This window comes from Lolium perenne, chromosome 6, assembly GCF_019359855.2.
Source record: "Lolium perenne isolate Kyuss_39 chromosome 6, Kyuss_2.0, whole genome shotgun sequence".
Lineage (NCBI taxonomy): Eukaryota > Viridiplantae > Streptophyta > Magnoliopsida > Poales > Poaceae > Lolium > Lolium perenne.
Window position 1 is genome coordinate 234,424,256 of NC_067249.2, and position 6,565 is coordinate 234,430,820.

Consider the following 6,565-nt stretch of genomic DNA (forward strand, 5'->3'; position numbering starts at 1 on the left):
GGAGCAGCAACAAAGCCAATTGGGAAGTATTGCTATAATCAGGTTTTTAAATTGTTGAATATATTATTAATTCTCCATATGATTTAATATATAATATGTAAGATAAAACATGGCAACCATAATGGTGGCTATTGGATGAACAAATTATTCATGGAACTATTTAAGAGACCGTATAAGTCTGATATACAACATGTACAAGTTTTTTTTGATGTAAGCATACTCTTTATTTATTAGTAACAAGGGTTACATCTTTGATCAGCAAGGGTATGATAGAAGTTGGTGGATCATCGAGCCATACATGGTGCTCTTGATCACGTGCTAACCTAGCTAGTTCATGGGCTACAGCATTTGCTTCGCAACAATTATGTTCAAATTCATTCTTCACAAATTCGGACGCCAAGTGATAACAATCATCAACAATAGGCACTGTGACTCCATTTGAGAAACCTCCATCTGTCATAGCTTGAATGACGTCCATATTATCGGAGCAGCAGATAATTCTGTTGCAACCCATGGACTGGGCAAGAATCAGACCGTGCTTCAACGGATAAGGGGTGGCCCGATCTTCTCAGTAAGCAACTGTGGTGATGGAGATCACGGGGTGATAGCAGCGGAGGTAACTTGATGAAGTGGATGATAACTTGTATGACGCAACGAGAACTCTCGATTGATCCCTGTCGCCAAATGCAACAGCTCTCAACCCTGCAAGATATTCGTAACTCCACACACTTGCGCACGTAGCCGCCGACCACGAAGCGGTAAGTTGCAATCTACTAATTCCCAATGGAACAACAGATCACACAAGACTATCAGATCTACACCAAATCAAGCAATATGGTGTAGGGATTCAATAGTTTTGCAGAGCAAACAACTAAGAACTAGGGTTTATCTTAAACATGGTCTAAAGCAACTTTGGGGAAGTCCTGGGCACTTATATAGGGGTTCAGGACGACCTCAGGTCGAAAAAGTACGAAAATAACCGACCCAGAATAGATCTGGTTGAGACAGACTCAGACTCGGCCGGCCTGGGGGCCGATCGACCGGGTCTGGGACTGGCCGGTCCGATTCAAACCGGACCTGGCACCGGGTGGAAACCGGGCGACACGTCGTGGCTTACTGGACAGTGCCCCGGTTGGCACAAGGAGGAAATCCGGTTTGGACCGGATGGATCCGGCGTGGGGGCCGGTCAGACCGGCCCTGGGACCGAGTGGCCCGGCGGCACGGCCGGTTGACTGGGCCTGGCGCCGTCCTGAACATCTCCTCCTCTCGCGCATGCCTCCCGCTCCTCCCTCGCGCGTCCATGGGATGTCTTCATGTCCAGCTCCATGTCCAGCTTCACGTCCAGCTTCTTGTCCATCTTCTGGTCCAGCTGCTCATCTCCTCCTCGTGCGATGCTTGCTCCCTCCTCATACCTGATCATACACAAATAATAGGACTTAGGCAGTATAAAGTTCTCATCGATCAAAGTATCACTTAGAAACAAATTCACATGTTGTTTCAGTAGCTTCGCACGAGCTTGTGTCATTGGTCCAATCCTGACTTCATTGGACTTGAGCTTCACAGCAGGATTATCTTCTTCTAATGACGGAGGTAGTAGTGAGGTAGGGATGTCCTCATCATCAACGCTTGAATTTCAGCTAATAGAACATCATGGACGAACTCGAGCTTGTTGCTGGGCTGCTGGCGGCAACAAAATTACCTTTGCTATCCCGGATTAGCGCACCCGTAATGCTCCGAAGATCATCCATATTGAACAAGGCATCAACGTTAAGCTTGAAAAAGCAGCGAGAATCTAAACCCTAACAAAACGGTGTGAGCATCTGCCTTTTACTGCGAGTACAAGATTACTGATCAAAAACAGATTGGTTTCCTAACTGTGGAGTACTCTTTTTTTCTTTTGCGAATAACTGTGGAGTACTATGTACTACTATTTCCAATGACGTACACCGTATGGGAGAACACACTTTAAGTCAACGGCAAGTCAGCAAGTAACACATGTAAATACGTGAACTGCAACTTACATTGATTAGTATTTCCAACACGTACTCCCTCTCTCACACTTTATAAGACGTGCACCTACATCTAGATCGCAAATTTGATCAAGTTAGCATCATATGTTATAAAAATTATATCATTACAAAGTTTAGATGTTCTATTTTCTAATGATATAATTTTTGCATTCTATAATTTAAATTATATAGGTCAAATTGGCGACCTAGGGATACGGGGAGGACTAGTAAACTGAGAAGGAGGGAGTAAAGCTTTGGTAGTAGTTGAAGCGTTGCAGCGCAAAGGTCAACAGTCCATGCTTCAGCGCAAAGGTCAGGGATCTGGTTTTCATTTACGCGGACCATATGGAATTTAGCCGATCTTGTTGCATATATGCCGACCAATAAACCGCTGAATGATGGAACATTGAAGTAACATTACAATATTTTTAAGGAAAGAATACAACAGTATATATTATGATTCGCTTTCATGACATAAAGGACGAAATATATGAGTTTATTTTGGACACATGGTTACATGACACTGTTTTACATTTCCCTTACTGCAGAGTGTGTAGCTCCGCCGACAGTCACACAACTAAAAACCAATTGAACGATCAACTTAGTAATAACGTAATTATGACATCTAATTAACGGCAATCGACATGTACGAAACAAGTTGACCTATGTGCATGGTGAGTCATAAGATCTTAATTAGCCCTTGGTCTTAGGCGATAAGCAGCCGCAGAGGACCTGCCAGATGCTTTTCTTGACGTTGTTACGGTTGGATTTTCCCATTCTTGTTCCGGAAATCTTGGAGCATCAAAGGCAGAAAATGCTTAAGAAGATAGTCCTGGAAATAGCAGAGTTACGAGTTATGAGCTACTCGAGGTATCACAAAAAATAACTACTGCGTGCTCGCTAACGTAAAGCAGGGTGTTCAAACTTCAAAGCCTATTCTTACTGCTATATCAGGGAAAGAAGATAGTACCTGAAATTTACACAGCCCTTGAAGAAGGGACACAAGCTCGATCGATGCCTCTGATGCAACAAAGCCCCGTATTTATAAGTGAAGCCTCTGATGCATGCCTTGGAAGTACTAGACATTACCGGGAAATAGTTAGTGTGACTCCCATGAGTATTCTGTGAAGAACGACTGAACAAGTCCAGAACTTGAACTTGAAATGAGGTCCACTTGTTGAAACTTCAGTGATACTTGCTAGTCCGGCAATTAGCAATTAGTTAATTCCCCTGTGTCATGTTTGGTACTCACTCCATCTAAAAATAGGTGTCTCAATTTTTTCTACATATAGATTTATCTATAACTAAAATACATCTAGATACATATATATGTATCTAGACAAAATTGAAACACTTATTTTAGAATTGAGGCAGTAGTATACGGAGTAGCATAGAACGAGTCATTCACGTCCAGAATTGCTTAGGTACCACTTATAGCACAGGTTTATACGAGTAGGCCAGATGTGACTATTTAGTGTTCCTTTGTTTACTAGATGGATCAATTAGGTGATGTAAATATACATGAGCTCAATTAGTGATTGGTTGGGAACTTGATCGATCTTTGCCGCCGTAGGTGCAAACGCGTAAAAACAAAGAAGCGCTATTGCGTATAACCCCGGGCAGTTGCTTCAGAATGAATCAATCGAAGAAAGGTGAATCCTACTATGCAGGTTCAAGCCCGAACGCGTACAACAACAGTGTAGTGTACATGTGTGTGAATTACTCAAAAGGGAGGGGCAGGACAGAGAAGAAGCCAAGGGCATTACCTCTGTGCATATTCCTTCTACCGTATTGGTGGTGAGCTTGGACTCCCAGACTCCAGCGCTTCTTGGAGTTGCGAACCAAGCGGCCAGATGCTCTTTTTAACAGCGCATGGTGATATGTTCCAACTTTTGTTTTTAAGAAATTCATGCATTCACGTTTTTTTTTTTCTCTCCGAACAACCCTTGTGCACCGTTTTGTTGGTTCAGATAGACGATGATATGATGAATAATCATAATTCCTCCTGACCTCCAAGGAGAACTTAAAAATAAATAAGAAAACAGCATTTTGAATTCTTAGAAAAATCTGAAATAATTTTATGAAATTTACCGATAGATGTGTAGGCTGTATGTGCAAATTTTCATCAACATAGTATTTTTCATCTGTGAAGTACACAAGAAAGACAAATGTTGAGAGTAACTCTTTTTGAGGCATAAATATATCTTTTTTGTGTAGCCTACAAATTAATTTTGAATTAGTGCTAGGAGGAACTAGACACTAAATGATATAGTAGAAGCGGGACCTCGGCGTGAGAATTCCAGAAATTCATTCCGACAGGATTTGAACTCTGGTCGTTGGGTTACGCCACTGCGACCCAACCACTGGGCTATGCCCACGTCCTCAGCCTACAAATTAACGTGCTATTCAACTAATGGAATTTTACAAATATGTAAAGAATGTAAATTGACACTAATTAATCATTTTAAAAAAATTGTCTCCCTTGGCCCGAGTTTAGAAACTATATTGGAACTTCAGAAAGTCTGCCCAGACGCAGCATGCGGAAACAAAGTTTTCATAGCCACCTTTGTTTCAAAAACATCTTGTGAACTCGATCTTTATTGAACAAGTTTCTCATGATTTTAGTCTCTGGTTATTTTAAGTACCTGCTGAATTCCATGTCAGTTTTTATATATATCAAATTCTATATTTTATTCACCAAAATGGGGTTTCCACCTATTTTGTTACACTTATTTTATAATTTTATACTGTATTTTCTACATGGACAAGTTAATATTAAGTCTAAGTAAGAATTGAGTGTTGCTCACTTGAATTGCTTAGAGAAGTGAAAGGACAACCCAGGCACCTAAGTTTAAATCCCGCAGACATAAATATGAGTTCTTATTCTATCAAAAGGATCACGATGTCTGATGAATAAGAACCCTTCGAAATTTTCTAAGTAATACCACTTGGTTCATCGTTCTTTGATAAATAAGATAATCATAAAAGAAATCAACTTTTCTTATAGAGTCTGCTGCACTAAAACAAAAAATGGAAAAGGAAAATTTTATTTAGAGCTCGTTACCTGATATTTCAAAGTTGAGATTTTTTTATTATTTTTGCACAAGAAGAGTTACCAACTTACCATCCATGGTTAAGAAACTAACCTCTTGATTACTACTTGCTCTGTTCCAAATTATATGATGTTTTGGTAGGCTACCTACCAAAACATGTTATAAATTGAAACAGAAGTAGTATAATCTAGTAGTACATTGAAAACCAATGTATCATTTTTTTTTCTGGAAACTATACATGAAATTATCATGATTAGCATGCATGTCACAAAATACACAACAGTTTCGACACATGGTTACATGACACTCTTTTACATTTCTCTTTATTACAGAGGATGAAGCTAGCCCGGCAGAGTCACATGGCTACAAACGAACTTCACAATAACAATCTGACATCTATCACACCCACAACTCAAACTCGGCTTTTGGCGGTCGAGTGCTACGGAAGAATTTTATGAAGTACGAGGTGCAAGGGCCATGACATGAGTCATGAGATCTTATTTAGTCCGTGGTCTTGGGCGTTGTGCAGCCGCAAAGGATCTGCCAGATGCTCTTCTTGACATTGTTACGATTGGATTTTCCCATTGTTCTTCTGGAGAGCTCCGAGCGCCAAAGGCAGAAGCACGTAAGGAAACGATCCTAGAAATAACAGAGTAACAAGTTATGAGCTAGCCAGCTCTAAACCAACACTAGTGGAAAACAGGCCTAATGTCGCGGGTCGTACGACCCTTTTGTCGCGGGCGGACAGCCGCGACAACGGAGGCGCGACAAAAGGTCACCCTTTTGTCGCGGGTCTCTTACAACCCGCGACATAAGATCCACCACGTGGCAGCCGCGGGTCGCGCAGGGGACAGGCCCTTTTGTCGCGGGCGGTATTACCACTCGCGACAAAAGGCCCTCTACGTGGCAAGCGCACAACGCTGCTGCTTTAGGGTTTGAGAAGTGCAGCACCCCCCCCCCCCCCCCCGCCACCCCCCGCCATTCGAAAATAAAAGTTGGATATATTTGTACGCTACTAGATCAGTGGTACACGTTCATTCATTATATATATATAGATCGATCAAACAAATGTTGGAAGCAAAAGTCGATTCCCCTTACATGTAGATTCCCCTTACATATATATATATACATTTAGCTCACGATCGACAAGCGGTACTAACGACCGTCTATTTGGAGGTAGAGCATCTATTTGGACTAAACAAGCCTTTGTTGTTTAGTACTTCTCTAACCAAAAGTCCCGCCAGTTCCTCCGCAATTCCTAGTAGGTGTTCCTTTGGTTGGAGTCTGTCCCGCATGTAGTCGACCTATATACGAAAATGAGATGAGTATGACTATATCAATCTTGATAACGAAATATTGACGATAATAAATAAAGTTTGTGAGTGTTATTGCTTACGTTGAATTTATTATTGTTCTGCCTCTCAGTGGTTAACATGCGAATGGACTCGCAAACGTAGTATCCACATAGATTCGTCCCTTCTGTTGTGAAGTGGTCTTTTTTGG

General features: G+C 41.4%; 1 long non-coding RNA gene across 1 annotated transcript; it reads right to left on the minus strand.

Annotated features, from left to right (window-relative positions):
* Positions 1-2,434: 2,434 nt before the first annotated feature.
* Positions 2,435-3,017, minus strand: LOC127309304 (uncharacterized). The gene is made up of 2 exons (XR_007857093.1): positions 2,980-3,017; positions 2,435-2,841 (listed from the first exon to the last, which is right to left on the minus strand). It is a non-coding gene; the product is annotated as an uncharacterized lncRNA (long non-coding RNA).
* Between the last annotated feature and the right edge of the window lie 3,548 nt (positions 3,018-6,565).